This window comes from Bidens hawaiensis, unplaced genomic scaffold, assembly GCF_021521415.1.
Source record: "Bidens hawaiensis isolate Kalapana, Puna unplaced genomic scaffold, B.hawaiensis_p1.1 tig00039992_1, whole genome shotgun sequence".
Lineage (NCBI taxonomy): Eukaryota > Viridiplantae > Streptophyta > Magnoliopsida > Asterales > Asteraceae > Bidens > Bidens hawaiensis.
The window spans coordinates 49,628-71,221 of record NW_027497039.1 but is presented as its reverse complement, the minus strand read 5'-3'; the positions used below and the strand labels follow the sequence as shown (position 1 = coordinate 71,221).

At 35.8% G+C, this 21,594-nt stretch overlaps 1 pseudogene; it reads left to right on the top strand.

Annotated features, from left to right (window-relative positions):
- Positions 1 to 13,792, top strand: part of LOC143591713 (uncharacterized) — a 42,059-nt pseudogene extending 28,267 nt beyond the window's left edge.
- The last annotated feature ends 7,802 nt before the right edge of the window (positions 13,793 to 21,594 follow it).

Below are 21,594 nucleotides of genomic sequence, written 5' to 3'. Positions count from 1 at the left end.
TCTGGTCCTCGCTGTGAATTCCACTTAATCTTTATCAATAAAGCTTGGTATGTCCAAACTGTTTAGTTTTCCCGTCTACTAACTCTATGGAATTATTTATGATATCAGGCATGTCTTCTATGAGTACCTCTATTACTGGTACTTTCGTTGCCTCAACGCCTAGGCACTTTTCAATCCGTATACATGGCAAAACATCTTGTATAGTACTTAGCCCCTGAAGTATTTTAATCGATTAACTAAATGACCAATCATGGAGATAGTCTCATGAGGTCCAATATATTAAGGAGCTATTTTCGGTTTTGCCAAACCTCATATCACCTCTCTAAGATGATGCCTTAAAAATACCTTGTCACCTCTTTCCAGCGACAATGGTTTCCTTTGAATGCTGGCATAAATCCTTTGCCAATCTCGCGCTGCTTTCAACATATCTTAATTATTATAAATCCTATTGGTTGTTTCTCGAATCAATTCAAATCTTATGGCTTGAGTGACGCCCATTTTCAATTCAACAAATTGGTAATAATTACTTCACCCATAGAAAGCTTCAAGCTCGATGCTTCCTTCCCCGCCTTCCAATAATGGAAGTAGGATGCTATTTCAATCTGAGATAATTGAAAATGGTACTCCATGACGAGATACCATTTCACCATCATGAATTTGGGCGAGAATTCATTGTGGTAATCGACATGGATTGGGATGAAAAGCGAGGATTGGTTAATCGATCCGCGATTACCCAATTTACCTCATGCCTTTGATATATCTTGGGAATTTGCGTCCCGAAACCCATTGTAATTTATTCCCACTATCATTGGCGAATTTTCTGTCGTTGTGGCGTTCCCAAGGGTTTTCGGTACGCAGCCTTATCTCTTGCATAACTTAAATTTTCACCAACATACGTAACCATATCTTTCTCCACACTCGGTCATTAACAAAATCCTTTCAGATATTCGTATCATCAATAGTCTAATCCGATCCCGGATGTATGGGATATTTCGATCTATGCGCTTCGTCCATGATTAATTCACGAAGGTCATGGAGGGTCGGGATCCAAACCCAATTTTTTGAAGTAGAGAATTTCGTCCACGCGTTGTTCGAAATTCTTCTCATTGCCGTAAAGTTCCTCCTTTTCCAATTGTTCCTCTTTCAACGCCTCACGTTGAGCAACTCGAATCAGGTCCGAAAGGTTCGACTGGACTATCATCCCCAGCACTCGCACTCGCAATGGCTTAACCCGATCTTTCTTACTCAAGGTATCGGCTACAACGTTAGCATTGCCGGGGTGATAACGGATGTCACAGTCATAATCGCTTAACAACTCGACCCATCTTCGATGAATATGAGACTGCGGTCTCTTATTATCTATAAAATTTGTACATTTGCGTCGTACAAAGGATTATGAGTTGGGTAATGCTAAAAATTCTTTAATAACCCGCTGATAGTCTCTGGCTAGTCCTAAAAATTGGCGCATTTCCTTTGTCGCCTTGGGTGACTGCCAATTTTAATGGTTTCTATCTTATTTGGATCTACGTGAAATCCTTGTTGCTTTACAACAAGACCAAGGGATTATGCTTTCTGTATTCAAAATCACATCTCGAAAACTTCGCGTACAACTCTTCTTGCTTTAACACTTCCACAATTTTCCTTAACCGTCGTTCGTGCTCTTCTTTACGTTGCAGATATATCACAATATCATCAATGAATGCTTTGACAATTTGTCAAAATAAGGTTTATAGACTCGGTTCATGAGGTCCATGAACACTGTCGGCGCATTTGTTAGCCCGAACGGCATAAATAAGAATTCATAATGGCCGTAACGAGTCCGAAACGCTGTTGTTGCAACGTCCTCCTCTTGGATTCTTCATTTGGTGATAACTATATCTAAGATCAATTTCTAAAAATAAACCGCCCCTTGCAGTTGGTTAAACAGATCATTTACTTCGAGGAAGTGAATACCTATTCTTGTTCGTCACTTTATTCAATTCTCCCTAATCAACACACATCCTAACACTTCCGTCCTTCATTTCCCAAATAACACTGGTGCACCCCATGGTGACTAACTAGGTCGCATAAAACCTTATCCAATAATTCTTGCATTTCAGTTGATGCAAGTCGGTAAGATGCTTTAGCAACATGGCCAGCTTGAGGTATTAAATCGATTCTGAATTCGACCTGTTGGGTTGGCGGTAACCCAGGAAGTTCTTCTGGGAAAACTTCTGGATATTTACGTATCATCGAAACATTTTCTATATGTTTTCTTTTAAATACTTTTGGCAATCGCGTTTGTTAAATACACCACGTCTTCTTGTCGTAAATATTATAACATCTCAAGATGAGATTAGAGTGGTAACATAATACCGTACACTTTTCTCTGTATCTAATCGCTTCATCGTCCGATTGAGAGCTTCTAATCATCTTCTTCTCATATTTGATTTCAGCTTCATGTTGAGTTAGCCAATCCATGTTAACTATTACGTCAAAACTTCTTAACTTTACTGGTCGTAGGTCAATAAGGAAAGGATTAATCGTTCAGAGTAATAGGACAATTCCGAACAATTTAGTTAACCATTAGGGATTTACCGTTAGCGATTCTACCGTATGGGGTTCTATAGTTTCACTAATCGGTATCTTTCCAAATGATAGGAGGTTAGCAGGAACTAACTTCTATCGACGACCGTAAAAATATCGCTGAAGCCCATTGATTTAAAACTACAACGTACTTAATACCACCTTTGGATCATGACGTGCTTTATTCGAATTACTCACAAAATCACGGCTCCTTGCTTGATCCGAGGTTGATGCTTGTCTTGAGGTTCGTCTTCCAACGACACCTTGGTTCAACTTTGGGCAATTTCTCTTGAAACGTTCTGTACTGCCACATTCATAGCAAGTACATCTGTTTGGCATAATTTGATTTCTTTGGATGGATTGTTATTGAAGTTGTTGGGTTCGGAGTGGTTGTACACGAATGAGTTGGGGTTGCCGGTCCACATGGCTTCAGTTGGTTCTACAATTGGGGCATTACGTCCATCTTTACCATACCTGTGGCCTACTATCACCCGACATTCTTCTTTCTGCCGATAACTATATTTTCCACATTTAAGGAATGACCCTTTATGCGGTTCATGTTTTCACACCAGAACTAGTCTTAGTATAATTCTGGGTTGTAGGACATACCTACTTATTCACAAGTCTATCTTGCACTATACCTTTATCATTTCCCTTCTTTAACACTCGACGTTTCACCTAACGTCCTTCCATTCCGCTTCCCATAGAATCAAATATATCAATGCTGGCTTGTGACACAACCCTTCCAAAGGTTGTATATTTTACAGGGTTGACTATACTCCTTATCGATGGAGTTAGCTCCCCAATATAGCGTTCACTTCGCTTAATTTCAGGAGTAATTAACCATGTTACCAGACATGACACTTCCTTCAAACGATTAGCGTGTTCTAAGTGATCATCACACAACGTTTCTATCTTCCATAGCTCAATTTCCAATCTCTGAACTTAATTACTCGAAATAAAGTGCTCTAGCACAAGAATTTTAAATTCTGACCATATCATCTGAGTAATAATTTTCTAACTATAATTTTGTACCATCGTGTTCCATCACGATATAACATAATCTACCAATATATCTGTAGCATATTTTCACTACACAATGTTCTAGACTCTTACTAATATCCTTAACCATTTCGATCTTTTCTATCCACTCGCTAATCTATTTCTCCCTTTACCATCAGTAAACTATTAATAATCCCCTTAACACAACCGATAAACATATCCTTCATACCGGATCTAATTCATTACGACTACTATTCATGTTTAGTTTATAACTAATACTTGTAGTCATAATAGTATTCGGTGGGACAATAACACTCTTAGTAATAACACTAAGAATTGAAATATTCGTAATCATGTGATTGCTCGATCTATAATTCTGCGATCACATTTGCATCAACACTAGCAGTGATCTGTGATACAACATTCGGTATCATCGTCTGCTATCTTTGAGCAATCAACTGAATCATATCAATCTCCATCATTGGAGTTACTCTTTTCATGTCATTCTGCCGTACTCATCCCGTACGCAGTAATCAATACTAATCTCACCGTATAACTCGTTACCAGCTCAATCATAACAACAGGTACACATACACACCAAATATTATCATACATATTACACATACCAGTATCTAGTATATATGTCCCACAAGTATAATATCACATGGACTTAACCTGACGTCGGTTAACGTTTAAATATGTTTCATAACCCTTGTCACCAACTGACATATAGATCTTTCTCAATAAGGATTAATGTTTTAATATGCTTGATTTCAATATCCTTCTGCATGTCAGCATAACCGATACATGTTCACCGTGAGCACCAAACGATTACGTACCACAGAGTTATAATATCCGTGTCTATTCGTATATCCTGCATACACGGTATACCACCTACGAACGAACAACCAACTATGCTATAATGATTCCAACACCTCTTTGTGTATGGGTAATCATTCTTTTCGAGTATACATGGGTATAGGCATCTAACGGATGTAAGGATAACATAGGGAGTTGCACGGTTCAAAGTGATCGCGCAACATGGGTTGCCTTCAAATATTATTAATTACTATTATGGGAAACTCTATCACTTGCTCAGTTAATGTCCTCAGGCGTTCTAGGTTGCTAAAATCAGTAATTCTCGATCCGGAGGTGGTATGACTCATATGTTTGAGAGTGAGAAATACATATATATATTTCTTTATATTATTTTTATCTGCTCATTTATTATCAAATTCATTATTATTATTATTTTATTTTATTTATTTATTTATTTATCTTAATGGAATAAGAAAGGGTTCAGGTACAGGTCCATCCGTACGTGAGGATCGGCGGTTCGGGTGAACATATGGGGTTATTAGGATATACAGTACCGGTGTTGGTAGGGTAAGGTATTTATCACTTTTGGTTGGGAGTGACGGTTACTAGATATTTCTGGTTAATGTCAAACGGGAAATCTAACTTGGTACTATCATAACTATGGCCTGATAAGTCAGACTCATTATCAGCCGATGCTCTAGGAATTTCAGCATCCTCGGTACTTTTATTATTTCATCCACCGGTTCCTCATCCGGGTCCTATTTCTCAATACAAGTACCCACAAGATATGCACACACACATATATATATATATATATATACACACAATAGCACGCATAAATAATATTATATACTTTACACATATGTTGCCATTTTTACCTATTAATGTACCCCGCGACTTCCCCTGAATTCCCTCGTGCGGACAAGTCTGTTATTATGTTCCGGACCATAATAACTCACTTGTCTATCCAAGTTCATCCAGACCTCGTCACTATAAATTATTAGTTGATATTCAGATCCTATAATACTTGAGCTACAGGTTAGATTTTAGGTATCTTTTAAAGACATCCTAATTCTTTTAAAACCAATGGCTCTGATACCAACTTCTCTAACACCCCGTAACCGCAGCGGAAACGTAAACGGGATGCAACAGACACCTCTGATATCAACCACATTGTTTATAAAGAAATCTGAATACATTAATATACTTCAAATTACATTATCATGTATTTCATTACCGTCTAGGTGATACACACATCATACAATACGATACACAATTCTATTTGTTATAATGTATCCTAACATCCTGCACGCAAATCTTACACACATCAAGCACTTAGCACGTAAGCAATCACTTCATCTTAATTGTACCTGAAAAGCATGTGAGAAAACGGGTCAACTAAGAAAAGTTGGTGAGTTTCACAATTCGGGTAAACCATGATAAATCATTATCAAAAATATAGTATTATCGATGTAATTATGCTGAGCCCACAAGTGAAACCTCTGACTATCACACACAACCCCCGTGGCATATCCCCCGCCCACGGAACTGCCCCAAACCGCTATGTCTAACATTACATAGCAAAATATATATAACACCCAAAATAGACATGTGCAACTGGCTGGGAAACATCAGCAAATCCATGCCGGACCAGTTGGGTTTGTCAGACCAATAGTGTTATCCACACTCTACCGGCTTTCAGTTAATCACTCGTGTTCCGGGGCCTTAGAATGTTAGCAACTCAGACAATTACCATCTTATTACATTTCCGTACGATTCCCGTACAATAAAATATATATAAATCCACGCAAATCCATGCGTTCAGTATGTACTTAAACATTTCAGTAAAAACATGCTTCCGCCCCGAGAAAATATTCTAAAACAGTTCAGAAAAGGGGCTCGTGAAACTCACCTTAGCACATGCAAGCAGGTAACAACAATCATTATCAATTAACACGTCCAATCTGTAATATGATCCCTAAGATCGTTATTATACAATTATTGTTTATATAACCTTTTAACCGTATCAACCGGTACATCTGGGGACACTGTTAACCCAGAAACACTTCTCCGGACTCAGATTGTGATGTCATTTAGAGTTCAACAGACAAATTTTTTAATAGCTTGTTTTCCACGTTTTGCGTGCCTAGCACGGTTACCCGTTTTTATGTTTCAAAAATGAGTTTGGTCACACACGACCCGAAAATAGTGGTTGACTGATAATTTAGTTTAAGTTGTGAAATTAGAGCTCGGTTTAGACGCCCCGATTGGCCGCGGGACCCGTTTCCGTCTTTAGTGCACCGGAAACTGTTTTATCGGGTAAAATTACTCAAATCATCCGAATTATTTTCGGATGATTCATTTTTACTTGTTTAACTCAATTATATGAAAATAGTTCATTTTTAGGGTTTTTATACACCAGTCAGCTAGCTTATGCGAACTTTACCGGTTTACGTTTTTTAAACTTTAAAAGTTTGTTTTTGCACAAATAATTATCCGTTTAATCTCGGATCTTGAAATTTTGCACAAATCACTTTTTGACAGTGGGAAATTTTATAAAAATATTTCCAAAATTAATTTCTATATTTAAAATTTATTTATCTATTTTTAAACACCATTTAAACACTAAATATGTCGTAAATACCAAACGATCTTAGAAAAATCCCAAATTTTTCCTGGATGTCTCCTGCCATCCACATAGTCCCCTGTAATTTTTCCAGAACCAAAATCTCATTTTACATGCCATTTTCACTAAAACCGAGCTAGAAAACCCTAGAACTCGTTTAACCGAAAAGCCTACTTAGACTTCTCCAACTGACCTAAAATTTTGTGTGTGACTTATACATGATATAAAAAGCTTATCTGAAATTTCCAGAATTTTTCATGATATTTAACTATTTTTCACCATTTTTGGCCAAAACCGAGCATTAAATTCACCAAATATTCATCCTTTGTCCAAAAATTACCAAAAATTCATAGAACTCTTATTTTCATGTTTAGAACATCCCTGTAAAAGTTCATGACCTAACTCTAAACCATCAACAATCTGTCCCAAAACACATACACCGAACATAAACCGAATATACCTTTCGTTTTCCGCCACTACAAGCTACAAACTCGTCTTTCCGCCTTATCTACCACTAAACACAGAGCCTAACAACATACCACAATACCAAGCAAGTTACACTCACGATCAAGCCTCTTACACTATAGGTTCGGTTATGATTCAAAAACAAAGATTTAAACCGTAAAAATTCGTTTTTGGTCCGTTTAACTCCTTTCTTGGACCAAGATCCCTTGTATAACCCGTATACATCAATTGATCATGCAAGAATCGGTTTTCATCTTTGAAACCTCATTTTCTTGCAAATAAACTCAAGAAACGAAGATGAACACGTGCATAACTCGATCGTTACCTTGTTTTTCTTGCTAGAACTCTCGGTTTTGAGTTCGTGATGTTGAGAGGATTGTGAGATCTTGAAAGGTTTGTGTAAAAAAAGAAATGAGGATTATGGGATATCCTCCCATTCCGATCGGAAGTAGTGAGGGGGTGGGGTGGGACCCACCTCTTCATTCTTAGCCACATGTTTGGATATCCGCAATCCGGATAATGTTTTGGATAATCTGGTTCAGTTCGTTTTTCGGTTAAATGTTTTATTCGGCTTAAAACGAGGCTAAAACGATCGTTTTCGGCTTAAAAGTGAAATTTATATAGAACCGATTTAAAAACTTTAAAAACTTAAACCATGACTTTCATTAACTTAAAACATCATATTATTAATAATTGTGCATCTTTTTCGGCTTGATCGATCGTCTCTTGCTCGGTTTGGTATTAAAGGTTCCGTTTAACGCACCGACGTACCATTAAATCGAAATTCTTTTTCTGTGCCGTACTTTACTTATCCTGAAGCATTAATGCTTCGTAAAATCACTAAAAATTATAGATATCGTCTATAATTGAACCCTCGATTCGTTCGGGTTTCAATAACTATCGATCGATTGATCGCATATTCAATACGATGAATTATATATTCACGTACAATCAATACAGTGAACCATGTATTCTCGTATAATTACTATAGTAATTCGTGTACCCGACATTAAATATGACGTAACTATTGTCTATCGGTTAGGGTATCCCTGGTTTCGTCGGAATCGTTACACGTACAATTTTCCAAAAGTGGCATTTATGTCACTCAACTACCACGGTCGTGTTTATGTCACCACAGTCGTGTTTTCCCCTCCCGCGTGCCTATAAATGGCTATCACTTCCCATTCTTTTGACAAACCCCCTTTTTATACACTTATTATAAAAACTAGCCATGGAAAAGATAGAACGGGGGCTAAGTTATGAAAGACAATAAGATGTGCCAATAGATGTAGTTTGGGAACTCATGTGCTTACGCAAGAGAATCGGTGAGCTAGTTAGTGTCAACATGGAAGCGGAACAGAGGATTCGAGAGCTGCATGACAAGGTCGAGAAATTACGTTTGGAACATTATCATGTAGACCGAAGGATAGCAATGCTAGAAAACAACCTCGAGCAACTCACAACCAAACATGCTCGATTTAACCGGAACCATGTTGTGAAGGCAGCCCAAACTAACTTCATAAAAGGGCCTACCCACATGCACCAACATGCAGGCCTTGTTTGGAGGACCAAGATTATTCAAGTAGTTTTGTTAGGTTTAGATTCTCGTTTATCGTATTTTGTACTACTCGTCATTTCCGTTTATCACTTTTATACTCGTTCACCCTTATCATCAATGAAATATCATGTTCTTGTGTTGTAAATTGACATACCTAAACTTTTCAGTCCAGTACGACCGTTAAGCAATTCCAAGATTCGAAAAATGGTTAAAAAAACAAAAAACTGAACCAGACCGGCCAGCATGAGCCGTTCCCAGCTGACAACGGCCATGGTGAGTACATCTGATGGGTAAACCCTAAAACCGTCCATTTTCACATTTTAACTCACCACCCGAACACTAGGGGCGATTTTTCGCCGATTTCACCACCCATTCCTTAGATCAATCGTCAAGGTTTGTCAATTTACTTGTTCTAATCTCATTCTAGGGTTCGGATTAACCCACTTTATGTCAAATTCGAGTATAATCCGAAACCTACGATTGTTAGAACTATAATGACAATAAATTAAATTAGTCCATTCATTAATTTGATACCGATGACGCTAACCTTGCTTCACTCTTCATCAAATAGTATCTAGAGAGATTAAAGTCGAATTTCAACAAAAAAAAATGAACGCACAAAGGTTTTAAAGCAAGTAAAATTCCCGATTCTATCGTGAAAATTGCACATTACACAAATTTCTCCTCACCTAGGTTACGGGTCTGGGCGCGTTGGATGCATCGTTGCACCTACAACCGGGTGTGTCTTGATATACAAGTAGGTATAGATTGTTTAAAAAGCTCCCACTTATAAACCCACTTAAGATCTATCTTTTCACTAACGTGGGACAAGCTCCACCTTTACATTTTTTCATGTTTCAACCACACAACTTAAAGTGTTGATATCTCATTCATCTTAACCTTATCATCGACATGGTTTTGTTTGGTGAAATCCCTTAGTGGGGAATTGATAATCTAAATATACCGGTTATCGACTTTACTTATTGGATAAAAGGGGTTCCTTTGAAAATAAATTGCTTCATGTGGCAGCCGTTACTCGACCGCATTTCGACTAAACGGGAGCTGTCCAACAGAAGGGTTATGTTGGAGGATTTACAATGTGTGGTTTGTGGAGAATTTGTTGAAATATTACAACATCTTTTGATAAATTATAGTGTCTCCAAGTTGGTGCTATCCAAAAGAGAGGGGGAGAGAGATAGAGAGACTGGAAGGGTGTACTCATAGAAGAACCGAATGAAGAAATCACAATTTCAAAATCAATCATCTGAAAAGGAAATTGTTGATTATAAGTTGAAAAAAGTCAAACTTTTTTAATTTCAAAACCGGCTAACGATTGTTCGAACGATAATGACAATAAATTAAATTAGTCCATTCATTAATTCGATACCGATGACGCCAACCTTGCTTCACTCTTCATCAAATAGTATCTAGAGAGATTAAAGTCGAATTTCAACAAAATAATGGACGCACAAAGGGTTTAAAGCAAGTAAAAGTCCCGATTCTATCATGAAAATTGCACATTACACAAATTGCTCCTCACCTAGGTTATGGGTCTGGGCGCGTTGGATGCATCGTTGCACCTACAACCGGGTGTGTCTTGATATACAAGTAGGTATAGATTGTTTAAAAACCTCCCACTTATAAACCCACTCAAGATCTATCTTTTCACTAAAGTGGGACAAGCTCCATCTTTACAATTTTTCATGCTTCAACCACACAACTTAAAGTGTTGATATCTCATTCATCTTAACCTTATCATGGACATGGTTTTGTTTGGTGAAATCCCTTGTGGGAAATTGATAATCTAAATATACCGGTTATCGACTTTACTTATAGGATAAAAGGGGTTCCTTTGAAAATAAATTGCTTCATGTGGCAGCTGTTACTCGACCGCATTTCGACTAAATGGGAGCTGTCCAAAAGAAGGGTTATGTTGGAGGATTTACAATGTGTATTTTGTGGAGAATTTGTTGATACATCACAACATCTTTTGATAAATTGTACTGTCTCCAAGTGGGTATGGTCTATTATACATGACTGGGTCAAACTTCCTAAAAGGGCCAGTTTTGGCACGTTGGAGGAGATGCTCGGTTACCCAGATAATTTAATAAAGAGCAAAGAGGAATGTAAAGAGGTGCAATCCATCTCGGCGGTTACTTGTTGGATGATATGGAAAGCCAGAAACGACATTATTTTCAATAATGTGCCTTTTCATATGTCCAAAGTGGTCAACGATATTATGTCCGCTTCCTTCTTGTGGGTGAAACATCGTGGCAAGGTCTCGAGCCTTGATTGAGAGAAATGGTGCAAGTTTAGCTTCTTTAATTTCCCCTTATAGGGCTTTTTGTACTCGGTTGTGACTATTTTTGTTTGTTTGGGCTTCTTGCTAGTTGTCCCCCTTTCGTTTATTAATATTATTGGTCTTTAAAAAAATTTATAATAGGTCTACTCTCCAGCCAGCAAACATTTTTGTGTTTGGATGGGTAGGCGGAAGCATGCGTGTGGACCTTACTGGAGTGCCCCCCTTGTCCGACTTAGGAAACTGGGTTTGTTGCTTAGCAGGCCGCATTAAAGGTATATTCCGGAAAACATGCTAAGCACGAGAACGCATGTGCCGAGAATCAACATGCCTTATTCCTTTTGCTTTTGATACATTTAGGCCCCTTCCCCAGATGCAGTTACGTTTCTGAAAATAGTTCAACGGGTTGTGCACAATAACATATTGACGCCTAAGAACTATAATTTTGTTTTCGTATGACCGGATTTTCCATTTAAAAGGGGGTTGTGGTAAAGCTTGCTGTCTGCTTACTCACCTCTCCTTTGTAATTGGATTCTTTTGAAAATAATGGGTAAAAAGTTTATAATGGTTAAAAATACAGGTAACTGTTTGTGTCCAAATTAAGTGAAAAACACATTTTCACTAAATTTTCAACACGTTATCCCACATTTTTGTAGTATTGTAATAAGTTCAAATACGGAGAGTGACAAATCCAGAACCACGTTTGAGTGATGGCTAACTTTACAATCATCAACAACTAATTCAATTTGAGATATGATTTATTTATATGGTTTTGTAGGAAAGAAAGAATAGAATTTCATGGAACAAGAATGAGAAGACAGGAAACAAAAAACTTGTCGATGATAGTGTGGTTATTTCAGATGCTCAAGATACAGAAAACCTGCAATTGGTAAGTAGACTAAAGGCTGTAGCCGAGCAAAATGTTGCATATTTTCAGTTTCCTGGTCATAGCAGAGGTAGAGCAACTCCATCTTCCTTGTCTGATGTCATTGGAGTGCAACCTTTTCTTCACGACTTTACAACGTTCCCAGCCGTCGACAATCTATTCGCACCCAAGGGTCCCATTCTGGATGCACAAAAGCTAGCAGCTAAATTGTTTGGAGCTGAAGAGACATGGTTTCTAGTTGGTGGTACAACGTGTGGGATTCAAGCATCTATATTGGCTACTTGTTCACCAGGCAATACACTAATAATACAACGAAACGCTCATAAATCCGCCTTTTCTGGTATGGTTATCTGGTGCAATACCGAAATACGTCAACCCTGATTATGATTTTGAGTGGGACTTTGCTGGTGGTGTAACTCCTGTACAGGTAAGTGAGGAAAAAAAACCCAAAAAAATAAATAAATAAATAAATAAATAGTTAGTTAAATTTTCTAATTATTCAAAATCAGATAATTCTTATGATCAAAATATTCATTATTGTTTAACTAGTGTAGCGCTTTCATGCGCGACAGGTGGAGAAGGCAATGAAAGAGTTGGATGCTGAAGGTCAGAAAGCATCCGCCGTTTTCATCACTTCTCCTACTTATCATGGCATTTGTAGCAATCTAGAAGAGATTTCCGTCTTGTGTACGTCATTCTCGCAACATTCCAGTCATTGTAGATGAGGCTCACGAGGCCCACTTACGCTTTCACAAAAGCTTGCTACCTCTTTCGGCTCTTCATCAAGGGGCTGATATTTCCATACAATCAACCCACAAAGTATTAGGCTCGCTCATACAATCTTCAATGTTACATTTGAGTGGAAAGATTGTGGATAGAGAAAGAATATGTAAGTGCCTTCAAATCCTTCAAAGCACAAGTCCTAGCTATCTCCTTTTAGCTTCGTAAGACGCTGCGAGGGCTCAAATTAGTGAACACCCACAAACCTTTTTTGACAAACCAGTTGAATTAGCCATGGAAGCAAAATCTATATTTGAAAGGATACCTGGAATTACAGTCTTTAGTTCTTCTACTTTTGGGACCGACCCTTTAAGACTTTCAGTTGGGGTGTGGAAGCATGGTATATCTGGTTTTGAAGCTTATGATATCTTAGAAAAAGATTACGGTGTGATTCCAGAACTTGGTGGGACACGTTCTAGCTTGTTTGTAGTAAATCTAGGAACCAATAAAGATGATATTGCGAGACTTGTTTCAGGGTTAAAGCATCTATCAAAAACAAACAACTCAATTCAAGAAAACAACATACAACCTCTTACTAAAGCGAATACTTGCATGCGACTGAGCCCTCGAGACGCCTTCTTTGCACGTAAAACAAAAGTGAGGTTTGAAGAAAGTATTGGGAAAGTTTGTGGGGAGTTGGTATGTCCATTCCCACCAGGAGTCCCACTACTTGTACCCGGGGAAGTCATCACAGAAGAAGCATTAAGTTATCTGAATGAGCTGAAAAAGAAGGGTGGTTTTGTTATCGGAGTTGCTGATTCCACTATATCCTCCATGGTTGTTTGCAGTTAATCCTCTCATGTATGATGTTTTTAATTTTTTATTTTTATATAAAAACATTGGAAATGTGTTCATGATTCTGTAGTAGAAAATTAGAAATATGTCATAAATTCTTATAATAACAATTGTGATGTGACCCCACTCGTTTTAAAACCATTTGAATATTGAAAACAATGGACTTTTTTGACTAATTATTTAGCTGTTAATAGCAATGTTTCTAAAAAAAAATATTTAGTAAGATGGTTGGGTTTTGTTTTGTTTTTTTTTTAATATGTTTGTTTCTCATTCTTAATATCATTTAACTAAAAAAAGTTTCTATTTAAAAATAAGCTTTTAAAATCGTAAAAGAACTACTTTGGAAAAATAAATATAAAAAAATATAGTGTTAGATCATGATATCATATAAAAGGACTGGCATTAGAATTCATATATTATATCGGTGGAAAAAATAAAAAATTAATTTATCTGGACAATCAAAAAGAAAATGTTTCAAGATATCACAGAATTCGAAATATTTATATAATTACATTTACATATATAAGTTGTATAAAATGTGATATCAAAGATATTTTGTGTATTTTCAATAATCTTTATTGTTTGAGAGCTACATAATATATAGAATAAAACACATAAGTTCCTCCACTAAAATAGCTAGTAAATTAGGAAGTAAACAAATGTGAATGGAGCGTTGGTCAACGAGCCATAAAATTGGAAATGGGAAATAAGGCAATCATTTATATTCTCCATCAATTTGAAGCGTGTAAGTCACGAAAGCCCAACTTTCCAAGAAGGTATTGCAATTGTTGAGAACCTAAAGCCTTGGTAAATAAATCGGCTATATGGTTTTTTGTGTCAATGGCTCTTAGTTGAATGTGTTTAGATTCTACCCGTTCTCGTACAAAGAAACAATCCATTTCGACATGCTTTGTGCGTTCATGATAAACTGAATTGTTGACAATGTGTCCCGCAGCTTCGTTGTCACAAAAGGGGGGGTCGGTTGGTCTTGTGGTAACCCAAGTTCTTTCAAAAGCAAACGTAACCATAAAATTTCAATTACCGCAGTAGCCATAGCACGATACTCAGCCTCTGCTGAAGAGCGTGACACAACGGATTGCTTCTTGGACTTCCAGGAAATGGGTGCTCCTCTTAAGAGAAGTAAGTAACCCGTTCTAGATCTTCTTGAGTAGGGGCATCCGAGACAATCAGAGTCACTATACGTGGTGAAGTTGATACCACCTTCCTTTGGTAACAAAATTCCTTGTCCCGAGGTCATTTTTAAGTACCTTAGAATTATATTAGCCGCCTCCATGTGGCTTTCACGTGGATCAGAAACAAATTGGCTCAAGACGTTTACAGAATAAACGATATCCGGCCGTGTTGCTTGTAAATAAAGTAACCTTCCCACAAGACGCCTATATTGATTTGCATCTACTCAAGCTCTTTCATCGTCTTTTCCCAATTTCAGATTCTGCTCCATAGGGAAAGCGCTAGGTCGGGACCCAAGAACACCACAATCCTTTTGAATGTCAAGAGTATATTTCCGTTGGCTAAGGACTAAAACCTCTTTGGTTCGAGCCACCTCAATGCATAAGATATATTTTAAATTCCCTAGGTCTTTAATGCTAAATTTATTCTTGAGATAACCTTTGGTGGCATGGATTTTCAATGGGTTATCGCCAACAATGATAACATCGTCAACATAAATCAAAGCGGCAATGAAGGAGTTTTTTTCTTTACAAATGAAAAGGGAAGGGTCTGCCTTTGATTGTTTGAAATTAAGCGCCAAGAGGGCCGAAGTGAACTTTTGGTACCAATTTCGAGAGGCTTGTTTCAATCTGTATAACGATTCTCTTGACCGACAAACTTTGTTTTCCCTTTGTAACATTCGTTACTTTTCAAACCCGAAAACCAGACCCATTTTAAATTTTCGGTTTTGTTCTATTTAATTTTATATGTATTTCAAATTCATTTATGTATTTGTATTAGTATTCGTTGAACCGACCAGTTTTGTCATTTTAATGTATCTCTTTTTAAAAGTTACCAATTTATATCATGTTCAATGATTTAAAGTTCGTTTATGTTCACTTTCTATTCGTATTGTTCAATTTACGAATCTCCGAGCTTTAAAAATTTATAAAAATCAAGTTCCAACATATACGAGTGTAAAACATAAACCAACCAAAGATAATAAAATATATAAAGTTTTTATCTAGTTAAATACATTTATAAAGTTCAAGGTTCAAAGGATAAACAAAGTTTAAAACCATATTATAAAGATATTCAAAGTTCAAGGGCTTATAGTGTAAATTTCATTTAAAATAATTATAAAAAAATAATCAACCCAGCCCCCCAGCCCTTCCCTCCCGTCGGTTTTCCGGCGACGACAAAGCTCTCCGACGAGCATTAAAATCATCCAAAACGTCAATTTTAATCCCATTTTAATGTTATAAATTCGTTGCACCATCATTTTTAATGATTAATCAAGCCTATTAACATGTAATAACACTCCAACGGACGGATTCCAACCCGGAACCGTCGGAATAATATTAAGATCGCAATAATTCGAAATAATTATCCAACGGACCAATTACAGCTATAAATAGCATCCTAGTTTCTTCCTAAACGTGTTGGAACAATAAAATCACACTCACAAACTTTCAAATATCATCAATCGTTCTTATAAACTCGGTTCCGGCTAACCCATTGTTCATCCTCATTCCGGCATTATTCGAGGTAATTGATACATGGTTTTGATTTGTTTTAACACGTCTAATAAAACCCCTAATCTAAATCAATCAAATCTGGAATGGATCAAGATAATTGAAATCTCTAGGGTTTAAGGTGAAGAAGATGAGATTTTCATTTCTGTTTATAAATAATTGTTTTCAATCTTTATCAACAAATGCCCTTTGGTCAAGTGGTGGTGTATGTGTTGTGTGGGCATGGTGACCCGGGTCGAACCCAGGTCACAGCAAATCATTTTCTTATTTCTTTTAAAAACCATTTTTTTATCAATTTTAATAAGTTAAATGTATAATTATAATCATACAAAAATTAAATAAAATTATTTTTATAGTTAAACAAAAGATGTTACGATTTTCGTTAACAATTTTCGTTCAAGAATCAACTTTTACAAACCAAATCACTCATTAAAACTCGTTAAATAGTTATTTAGATAATATATATAATGACGTTGTAACTATATAAATTCTAACCGCCAACGATTAATCCCGTAAATATGATATAAATCTAATATTCAACTTATAAGTAAACTTATAATAATAACTTGTTAAAATTCGTTAGACTTAATAATTAAAATACTTTAAAATGGGTAAGAGTATACATATAAACAATAATGCATGAACCTTAATACCAACATTTTATTTTCCATTACTTAGTTAGTAATTATCGTATTTATTATTTTACCTCGCGAGATTCGAACTTTTGGTTTCATATAACGCGTTTTCGTTTCATTTTCAAGATTGTCATCCCAATTCAAAGGTGAGTTTCTCACACCCACTTTTTACTACTTTTTAACTATTTTGGGGGTAGCATATATATCCTATTAAAGATTCAACTTCGATTACTTATTATTTACAAACTATAATTCGTTACATGGACTTGTGTGTTTACTTGCTACTTGCTCAAGATTACGTGCTCATGGTTTCTTCATTATGTTTGAACATACGCCCCCTATGCACTCAGGACCTCGATGTTATGAGGGAATAGGGACCCCCGATCCGAATACATTGGTTGTTACCAATTGGAAAGGACATTACTTGCGCTTATCTGAGTACGCTGGTGCACAATCCCAGCTGGAAAGGACATTACTTACTCATTTACACTTGTTCATGGAATTGTAGATTTTTATGTACTTATGTCAAAACTTGTGTGAACTCACCAACTATTCATTTAGTTGACATTATTTTATATATATGCTACAGGTACCTTATTTAGAGACTGCTGCCTCACAAGGACATTAGAACTTAGGGTATTTTAAATAAATGGACAAGTAGTTAAATTGTTATTGTATACTCCTTGTATTTCTTGCTACAAACTTGTGTACTTGACTTTTAAATTAATTAATGATAAGATTGTCACTTAATAGTGTCACATGTGTTTTGAGCAATCTGTATGTCACACTCAGGCGTTTCCGCTTTACCGGGGTGTTACAGATTGGTATCAGAGCCGTGACTATAAGATAGGACATTAGACTTAGTGTTCAAGTTGGTTATAGTTTATTTGCTTAATTGTTTAGGTTGCATGATTAGAGATTATGTGAGCCTAATTTGATTGTTCAATGCACATTATTTGGCTATTATTGATTTGTTTATGCCTCATGTACGCAAATATTATTATACTGATGATTCAAGTACTTCAATTACACAAGCACACACAAGTCCAAGGCCTATGCCTAACGCAAAGATTTTCAATTTCAATAATCAGATTTTCGACTTTTGGTTGCCCGATATTTCTTCCTCTTAAAGATGGTACGTTATGGCGGGTATGTAGTAACTGTAAGGGGGACGTGCCTGTTCTCCGAAACTCTTGACACCAAGGTTATTGAAACCTAAGGATAAGCAATGCGTATAAATCCCAATCAGACGTGGGACCCGGTTGCTTACCTGGAGAGTTAGGAAAGAGCATGAACTCTATTAAGCCAAAACATACCACTTTCAACGCCATATGAATCACAACTTTAAGTTTTCCAACGCGACCATGTTCTCTTTGTGAAAAGAATATGGTTGCACTCCTCTTTGTTTTACAATGTGTTTAACTGGAAGTCTGTACTCGAATACCCAGCTTTCGGTTCGATTTAATTACGCATTTTTATACGAGAATAGTTAAGTTTTAAAATTTTGTGACACGTTTTCTTTATTTATACGCTCATTTACGGCTTAAACTTTTAAAAGTTTGCAAAGTAATAACCGAATTCAAACGATTACTTTATTATTTTACTATTATGTTTTAGAATTGAAAGTTCAACAATGGTTGAAATTCGATTTGATTACTATATTATTTTATTCATTTACTACTAAGTTTTATAATTGAAAATTCGAAAGGTCATGGTGATATATAAATGGTCGAATTTCAATTCGATTACCTTATTGTTATATTCATTTACACTTATGTTTTAGAATTGAGAATTTAGAAAATATTGGTGGTACATGAATACTCGATTTGCAATTCGTTTCTACAATTCATTGTTAAGTTTAATATTTATTCCATATGATTATTCAATAATTCCTTAGATTTTCGTTTGTTGAATGTGAAAAACTCATGACGTCTCATGGGAATTCAAATTTCGATTTCAAATTTTGTTTCATATGATTTCTTTTCTTTACTTGTTTCATTGATGTATCTATTAGTCATTTTTATACTTACATCCCAAGTCACGCAAATTCCTCACGTTTCGTATCACGCCTTCTCGTTTACCTAGTTGTCGCACTCAACTGGTGAAATGACAATCCAAGTTATCCAGTAAATGGCCTTCGTGATCCCGATCACTCCACGTTTAACCACACCCACCTCCATCGCTATAGTAAATTCAAATTCAAACCCAACACCATTCTTGGAAACGCAAACTAAACCCAACCGAAAGGCCTCACACTGAAACACACCCTTTGTATGGTATGTGTAAATCCCACCACTTTACTTCCCTGAAACGTTGATATACTTCAATTTGTGGTAGATTCAATTCCCACTTATTGCTAAAACCCACCCAAACCCAACGCCACTCGCCCATCTGCAAGACCTGTACCTAACCATTTGTCTCAATCACATGTTTGACCTCATGCTTCAAGCCTACTATCATTGTGGTGACCCTAGCACACCCGCTATACTATGGAAGGCCTGACTTGGTTTCGCCATGCAATATCCTAACCCCGCATCCTTTGTTGACCTTACACGATTTTCCTGTTTCAATACTTAGATCTTTACAAAACTCATCAAACTCGTCTATATATACTTTCACGTACTTTCCTACGATTTATTTCTTTTACTAACACTTTGCGCCTAATTCCAAATCCTCAGTTATTTTTAACTTTCAGTCAAATGGATTTTCTTAAAAAAAAAGAATTTATTATCTCTATTATTACTATTATTATTATAGTTATCAAAAATACCATCATTATTAATATAATACAAGTATTGTTATTAGTACCATCACCGTCATCATTATTATTATTATTATTATTATTACGGTAATTATCTATACTATTATTATTAATAATTTTATTATTACCATTATTAATACTATTTATTATTATTAGTAATATTATTATTATTAGCATTATCGTCACCACTAATGATAATGTAATTATTTATTCAAACCATATTTAAAGTAATATTTTTGTTCCAAACAAGTCTTAAGCCATTTGAGGCTATTTTTCATTCAACAAGTCGGATACCTTGACAATCATTTCTTTCCTTTCTACCTAGGCCGCGGGCCAAAAGAAAACATTTGTTTTTATATGAAAGTTTCATAAAATTTGTGAGTCCTAACGATAGCTAAAAACTTTTTTTCTAAATAAATTTTATTTCACCATTAGATTTAAAAGCATCACGATTTACAACCGATTTTTGTAAGATTAAAGTTTTTTTTTCATACTCCTTCATTAACGCCAATGAGTTTCGGCTAAGAAATCATGGCGCCACCTCCCACGTCAACCTCTCCTACCTCAAATAAACCGACATTCGAGAAGAAAAGCGTCACAAGCAACATTTTCGTTTCTTTAAGTTCTCCTTCACATATTTTTTTTTCGGACATACCCAAAGTGATTTTACATCCACGTCTTTAGAATATTGTTTACGAAGTTTATTTTGATTGTTCATTGATCTTTGATCCATATTTGTTTGTATTTTACGAAACGTAAATTCGTACATTATTCTTATTCGCTTTATTAAATCAGTTTACGTTTGTTATTTCGAATTCTGTGATCTATGACCAATTTCCCATCAATGTAACCGTTAAGTGGAAATTGGGATTATGAACATGTATGTGTACATAGTTAACTAATAGAAACCCTATTTTCATTTTATTTCTACATTTTACTATCGGTGACCGATTCTCTCCAAACGAATTCGTTTACTTAGAACCGGGACTGTGTCCCATGTACATGCCGAGTTTATGCTATGTTACAATTTTTTTTTACACAAATTGGTTTGGTTATTCGTGTATTTCTCTTTCACTCGATGTTATAATTAAACCATTTTGTTGTTCTTGATTTCATCAGTCTGGAACAAATGCTTTATTTTGATTTCGAAATTTCAATTGTTTACTTTGAGAATGTTTCTTTTCACAAACTTAATCAGTTTTAATAATTTAATATTAAAATTTCGTTTATCCATTTCATTTCAAGTTATTATCAATTTACATGTTGGTAAGATATAATTGTTTATTCATCTCAACGTTGCCATTGGTCACGTCGATGTTTTATTGGAAAATTTTCATTTGTTAAACATCATGATATTTTGATACTTAAAAGTGTCGTTTATCTAAGCTATTCTCGAACCCAATGCGTTATCAATTTACATGTTCATATTACGTTGGTTAAATGCTACGTTTACTTACCACGTTATTCACCCCCCGTTATTTCAATTGCATGTTACGATATTTATAATTCTAAATGTTTCATTCTTTAATTTCATTACCTCGTTTATTTCGTGTTCGACAACGTTTACTTACTTTAGACACGATGGATTTATTTTCTTAACTTAGTGTTTTCGCTTTGTCCGAATGGTCTATCAATGTCTTTTGTAATGTTTTTTACTTTTATTAATTCATTGGTTTTGAATTTCAAAGTTCTATATGA